The 7,360-nt window shown below is 54.5% G+C and overlaps 1 long non-coding RNA gene across 1 annotated transcript; it reads left to right on the top strand.

The window, feature by feature from the left end:
* Positions 1–535: 535 nt before the first annotated feature.
* Positions 536–2,505, top strand: LOC121852798. Its single transcript, XR_006086240.1, has 3 exons — positions 536–612; positions 1,070–1,171; positions 2,296–2,505. It is a non-coding gene; the product is annotated as an uncharacterized LOC121852798 (long non-coding RNA).
* The last annotated feature ends 4,855 nt before the right edge of the window (positions 2,506–7,360 follow it).

Here is a 7,360-nt window from a genome sequence, read left to right as displayed (position 1 = left end):
TTGGTTACTCTCCTCTGCCCCCCCACCAACCCCCCCCCACCCCCCACCAGGAGGATAGTCACTTGCCCGACAAGCGTGGGTTTGAGTCCTCACTGGGTAGATGTTAGGTACCAGAAACTCCCTGCCAGCTTCCTGGTGGAACACAGCTCAGACACACATATCTTCCCGTCGAGCCATGGTTCCACCGGTCGGAGGTAAGGAGCTGGAACAGTATCGGCTCACCAATCAAGGCGGGGATCGGCAACTGGTGCCGAGTAAGCCTGGTACGTGGCATTGGACTGGGGCCTTGAGAAGGTCCTCCCACCACGCTTTGAGCGTGGTGGGAGGACCTTCTCAAGGTCCCAGTCCAATGCCACGTACCAGGCTTACTCGGCACCAGTTGCTGATCCAGGTCCTCGTGTGAGTGGCCTCAGCGAACAGACACGCCCGTGTGAAGGCAACCCCTCAACGTCCAGGGTCTGTCGCTCCTCTCTCGTGTACTCTCTCCCGCGCTCTCTCACGGTCTTGTCTCTCGCTCTCCCTCTCTCACAGGGTGGAGCTCACAAGATCCTTGACCAGTGCACACTGCCGCTGACGGGAAAGAAATGTGTGGACCGTATCATCACAGAGAAGGTCAGTGTCTGTGCGCGCGCGTGTGTGCGTGCGTGCGTGTGTGTAGTTGCGTGTGTGTAGTTGCGTGTGTGTGATTGTGTGTGGATATGCGCGTGTGAGATTGCGTGTGTGAGATTATGTGTGTATGTGATTGCGTATGTGTGCATGTGTGATTGCGGGTGCGCTTGTATGTGATTGCGCGTGTGTGTGATTGCATGTGTGTGATTGCGTGTGTGTGATTCGGTATGTGTGTGATTGTGTGTGTGACTGAGTGTGGCTGTGTGCGTGTGGTTGCATGTGTGTGTGTGCGCGTGTGTGTGATTGCGTCTGTGTGTGCGTGCGTGTGTGTGCGTGATTGCGAGTGTGTAATTGTGTGCACGTGTGTGTGATTGCGAGTGTGTAATTGTTTGCACGCGTGTGTGTGTGTGTGTGTGTGTGTGTGTGGGCCGCCCTCTCACTACTCTGTGTTCTCCCACAGGCTGTGTTTGACGTTGTGGAGAATGAGGGTCTGTGTCTGATTGAGATTGCTGACGGACTGTCAGTCACCGACATCCAGAACTGTACCGGCTGTCAGTTCACCGTGAGTCTGAGCTCGGTCACATCACCCCTCCTCTCCCCCACTTCATCACCCCCCCCCCCCCCAGCCTCCCAAACCCCTCCCCCCACCTCGTCACACCCACCCCCCACCTCGTCACCCCCTCTCCTTTATTCTGTCTCTAACCCTGACCTGGGAGTGTGGACACACAGTGTAGAGGAGCGTTACTGTGTCTGTAACCCTGACCTGGGAGTGTGGACGCACAGTGTAGAGGAGTGTTACTGTCTCTAACCCTGACCTGGGAGTGTGGACACACAGTGTAGAGGAGCGTTACTGTGTCTCTAACCCTGACCTGGGAGTGTGGACACACAGTGTAGAGGAGCGTTACTGTCTCTAACCCTGACCTGGGAGTGTGGACACACAGTGTAGAGGGCGTTACTGTGTCTCTAACCTATGACATTATCTGTGTTGATGGGTGAGGTGTGTGCACTGACACATGTTGTCTTTCTCCCCCTCCCTACCTGCCCGTACCCTCCGTTCCTCTGGCTCCGGTCTGCTCCACATCCCCCGCCCCAACCGCCCGACCATCGGTGGCCTTCAGCCTCTCAGCCCCGAGACTCTGGAACTCTATCCCCAGTGCCTTCGCCGCCTCCTCCCTTTCCTCCTTCAAGGCCGGTCTCAAGGCCTTTCTCTTTGACTGTGTCTTCAGCTCCCCTCTCGACTCTCTACCCCCTCCTCACTCCCTCCCTTCCCTCCCCTCTCGACCCTCTACCCCCTCCTCGCTCCCTCCTTTCCCTCCCCTCACCCTGACCATTTCCCCCCTCCTCGCTCCCTCCCTCCCCTCCCCTCATCCTGACCATTCCCCCCCAATGCTCGGGTCCTGACTCAACTGTCCAGCGCTTTGGCACGTCCTCCCAACATGAAAGGCGCTCTATAAATGGAATCTTGTTGTTGTTGTTGTCTGTAACCCTGACCTGGGAGTGTGGACACACAGTGTAGAGGAGCGTTACTGTGTTCTAACCTGACTGGAGTGTGGACGCACAGTGTAGAGGGAACGTTACTGTGTCTGTAACCTATGACATTGTCTGTGTTGATGGGTGAGGTGTGTGCACTGACACATGTTGTCTTTTTCCCCCTTTGACTGACAAGTTGTCCTGTGTGATTGACAGGTGTCACCGAGCCTGGGGCCGATTCAGCAAGTCTAGCAGGCCTGCGAGGCGAGGTTGGGGGGTGTGGGGGCAGTGAGCCCCACAGCCCTCCCAGCGAGGACAAGGAAGCCAACAGCCTCCACTGCTGACCCGACCAGCGACTGACTAACAGACTGACGCACATTCTTATTTAAGTTGATCGAGGAATTAAAAAGGGACTTTTTTAGTGTATTTACCGTTTGCCGTGCGTGAGGGGTGGGGGGTTTGTCACTGTGACCCCGACATCTGCAGACCTGGGGTGTGGGGGGGTGGGTGGGAGAGAGGGGGCGAAACAACCGAAAATAAGCCGTCAAATTCCACCCGCTCACAGCCTGAGCCACCATTATTACTCCTAAGATGTCAGTCAGGATCTGTCCCCACCCCCACCTGAGCCCCTCCCCACTTGAGCCCCTCCCTCACCCGAGCCCCTCCCCCACCTGAGCCCCTCCCCCACCTGAGCCCCTCCCCCACCTGAGCCCCTCCCCACCTGAGCCCCTCCCCCACCTGAGCCCCTCCCCCACCTGAGCCCCTCCCCAAGCTGACTCAAAGGGCAGGTATCAGGATGTATTGAGCCCCTCCCCCCCCCGCCCCTCCCCACCGAGTTACTGACGTTTGACTTAGGTTAGCAAAACTAAACAGGAATAAAGCCAGGCTGTGTGTGTGTATACATGTGTGTGCTGTATGGGGGCTGTGTGTGTGTATACATGTGTGTGCTGTATGGGGGCTGTGTGTGTGTATACATGTGTGTGCTGTATGGGGGCTGTGTGTGTGTATACATGTGTGTGCTGTATGGGGGCTGTGTGTGTGTATACATGTGTGTGCTGTATGGGGGCTGTGTGTGTGTATACATGTGTGTGCTGTATGGGGGCTGTGTGTGTGTATACATGTGTGTGCTGTATGGGGGCTGTGTGTGTGTATACATGTGGTGCTGTATGGGGGCTGTGTGTGTGTATACATGTGTGTGCTGTATGGGGGCTGTGTGTGTGTATACATGTGTGTGCTGTATGGGGGCTGTGTGTGTGTATACATGTGTGTGCTGTATGGGGGCTGTGTGTGTGTATACATGTGTGTGCTGTATGGGGGCTGTGTGTGTGTATACATGTGTGTGCTGTATGGGGGCTGTGTGTGTGTATACATGTGTGTGCTGTATGGGGGCTGTGTGTGTGTATACATGTGTGTGCTGTATGGGGGCTGTGTGTGTGTATACATGTGTGTGCTGTATGGGGGCTGTGTGTGTGTATACATGTGTGTGCTGTATGGGGGCTGTGTGTGTGTATACATGTGTGTGCTGTATGGGGCTGTGTGTGTGTATACATGTGTGTGCTGTATGGGGGCTGTGTGTGTGTATACATGTGTGTGCTGTATGGGGCTGTGTGTGTGTATACATGTGTGTGCTGTATGGGGGCTGTGTGTGTGTATACATGTGTGTGCTGTATGGGGGCTGTGTGTGTGTATACATGTGTGTGCTGTATGGGGGCTGTGTGTGTGTATACATGTGTGTGCTGTATGGGGGCTGTGTGTGTGTATACATGTGTGTGCTGTATGGGGGCTGTGTGTGTGTATACATGTGTGTGCTGTATGGGGGCTGTGTGTGTGTATACATGTGTGTGCTGTATGGGGGCTGTGTGTGTGTATACATGTGTGTGCTGTATGGGGCTGTGTGTGTGTATACATGTGTGTGCTGTATGGGGCTGTGTGTGTTACATGTGTGTGCTGTATGGGGGCTGTGTGTGCGTATACATGTGTGTGCTGTATGGGGGCTGTGTGTGCGTATACATGTGTGTGCTGTATGGGGGCTGTGTGTGCGTATACATGTGTGTGCTGTATGGGGGCTGTGTGTGCGTATACATGTGTGTGCTGTATGGGGGCTGTGTGTATCCCATGTGTGCTGTGTGCGTGCGTATGCTGGCTGTGTGTATCATGTGTGCTGTATGTTAGCTGCGTGTCTGTTCCGGTCACTGGGTCGCCCCCGCTCCCACACAGTCACGGAACACGTGTGTAACGAGATGCACCGCCTACATAGCTCAACTGATCACTGCCACACACACACTTTGAATACTGTATATTTTTTGAAGCGAGTTCGGCTATTTTGAAGAAAAACCAGTGTACAGTGCAGTGAGTGTGACCTGGAATAAAGCTGAGTGACACTGCTGGAGTGAGCTGGACTTTATCACAGGAGCTGCACACAACAGCTCCCACTACGAGGCCCCTCTCCACTCCGCAGGACAGAGAGAGCGAGAGAGTCTTTCATGGAGTCCTGTAGCTCAGGGGTTAGAGCCCTCGTCTCGCAAGCGAGAGGACCCGGGTTTGATTCCTGGGCGGCGCCACATGTATGTGTCAAATGCAAGGATTATTATTATTATTGTTCATGTCCCTGAGCCGGGGGGGGGGCGGTGGGGGTGGGGGCAGCAATTGGCTGCCGTGTTTCACCCACGTAACACAGTCTATCCACTGTACAACAACAGCAACTCACATTTACACAGCGCTCTTCACGTGGGGTAGGGTCCCGGAGTCTTGACAGTGGCGGAGTCTGACCCCGAGCCAGGGGGAGAGGGAGGGGGAGGTGACCGTCAGCACGATCAAAAAGGAAAGTCTTTAGGCGGGAGTTGAAGGTGGGGAGGGATGGGGCAAGGCGGAGGGATTGAGGGAGAGAGTTCCAGAGCTTCGGGGAGTAGTGGCTGAAGGCGCGGCCACTGATGGTGGAGCGGAGGGGACGAGGGACAAACAGGAGGCTGTATCCAGCTGAGCAAAGGCCGCGGGTGGGGCAGTGGGTATGGCTTCCATCTTGCCGACATTCAGCTGCAGGAAATTTGTGCTCATCCAGGCCTGATGTCCGTCAAACAAACGGACAGGACATCAGTGGACTGACTGAGAGTCGCAGCTACAGTAGATTTGTGTTGTCAGTATACATGTGGAAGTTTACTCCATGTCTCCGGATGACATCACCGAGAGGGAACATATAGATGAGGAAAAGAAGGGGACTAAGGAAAGAGCCTTGGGGTAGCCCACAGGTGACCGGGTGGGGGCCGGAGGAGTAACCGTTTGCCAAGGTGTATTGCTGGTGGTTAGTCAAGTAGGACTCGAACCATGTGCGGTCCTACTAAAGTGGATGAGGGAGGAAGAGGCGGTGGAGGAGAATGGTGTTATCGACTGTGTTGAACGCAGCGAAGACGTTGAGGAGAACGAGGAGGCAGAGGGAGCCCTGGTCACAGAGAGAGAGAGAGAGAGAGAGGACGTCACTTGTTACTTTGATGAGTGCTGTCTCTGTGCTGTGGGCTGGAGGGGCTCGAGGAGGGAGTGGAGGGAGAGGTGTGAACAAAGTTGATTTGCAACCACACATTCCAGGTTTAAGATGGGATGGGATGGGAGTCACAGAGTTGAAGTGATTGAGAGAAGGTTTTTAAGGAGTGATGACTTTACAGTGTATCCTGTGAAGTGCTTTGAGATGTCTCAAAGATGTGATAGGATTATTATTATAGACCTCCCTCTTGGGAGTTTCTGGAGCTGAACTGGCTCCAAGGTGATATGTTTGGCAATGAAATGTCAGAATTGAACCAGCCCTGAGTGACAGTCTCCAGTCACAGTATCCCAGGGCTCTCACTGCTGATGGCAGCACAGCCCGGCCCGGCCCGGCTCAGCGGCAGGACCTGGAAGGGCCGACCAGTCACCGGGGGCCGGGAATCCTCCCCCTCAGCTCCTGGTAACCCCACAGCCAAAGCCCTAACTAACGGGAGGGGGTCCTCGCTGGTCAAGCAGCGGGAAAGCTGCCAGACAGTGATCTCAATGGCCGAGCTGTGGTTTAGTGGTACACTCCAGCAGTTACCCCAACACACACTCTGGGGCCCCCCAGGCTTGATCTCACCACCTGCGCCTAATACTCTCCGATTAGGTAAACGGACGTGTCCTCCAGAGAGAGAGAGGAGAGCGCATTCCATCTCTGGGATGCATGGAATTCTCAAGTTGGTTTGGAGACTCTTTACACAACAACAACTTGGATTTATATAGTGCCCTCCATTCCGATTGACGTCTCTTAAGCAACGGTGCTGTGTTTGTGTGTGTGTCAGACACCCGACTGGTCACGGTGATGGGTTTGTGTGTGTGTCAGACACCCGACTGGTCACGGTGCCGGGTTTGTGTGTGTGTCAGACACCCGGCTGGTCACGGTGACGGGTTTGTGTGTGTGTCAGACACCCGGCTGGTCACGGTGGTGGGTGTGTGTGTGTGACAGACACCCGGCTGGTCACGGTGATGGGTCTGTGTGTGTGTCAGACACCCGGCTGGTCACGGTGGTGGGTTTGTGTGTGTGACAGACACCCGGCTGGTCACGGTGGTGGGTTTGTGTGTGTGACAGACACCCGGCTGGTCACGGTGATGGGTTTGTGTGCGTCTGATTTTCTTTCTATTTACCAGAAACTAACATTGCATTGAGAGTGAGCAGATGGTTGTAATGTCCTCGGGCTCAGACACACACACACAGCATCACCTCATCACGTCATCACAGCACACACCTGTCTGTGGAACCTAATCCCATTTTCCTTGTTCCCAACCCCCACCCCCCAATTGTGTCTGTGCTGGGGCTCATTCCCCCACTGAAGCTCTCTAACCCCATTCCCTGCTCTCTCTCTCCCCCCATCGTGTCTCACTCCCTGCAGTGCCTCACCAGCTCTCTGAGCAGACCTCCCGATGTGAGTATAATGTGAATTGTAGAGTATTGATTTGCTGGGGTTTTGCTGGGAGAGTCTGGGGGGATATTGATTAAGGATTCAATGTTTCAGCAACAGCCGCGGCTACAGAAATACGACACGGCATTGTCCTCCAACTCAGCCTGTCCCACACCTACAAGAGAGAGAGTGAGAGTGTGTGAGAGAGAAACGAGAGAGAGAGAGAAACTTAGCTGAGAAAGAGAGTGCGTGAGTGAGAAAGGGAGAGGCAGAGTGAGAGACAGAGAGGGAGTGAGATACAGAGAGTATAAAGCTGGTATTTGATACAGCGCATTTCTATCACTGAGACATCTTGAAAGACTTCTCAGGTTTTACAGTAAGTGAAG

This window comes from Callorhinchus milii, unplaced genomic scaffold (assembly GCF_018977255.1).
Source record: "Callorhinchus milii isolate IMCB2004 unplaced genomic scaffold, IMCB_Cmil_1.0 Scaffold1373, whole genome shotgun sequence".
NCBI lineage: Eukaryota > Metazoa > Chordata > Chondrichthyes > Chimaeriformes > Callorhinchidae > Callorhinchus > Callorhinchus milii.
The sequence above is the reverse complement of the archived record's forward strand: the minus strand, read 5'-3'. Positions and strand labels throughout refer to the sequence as shown.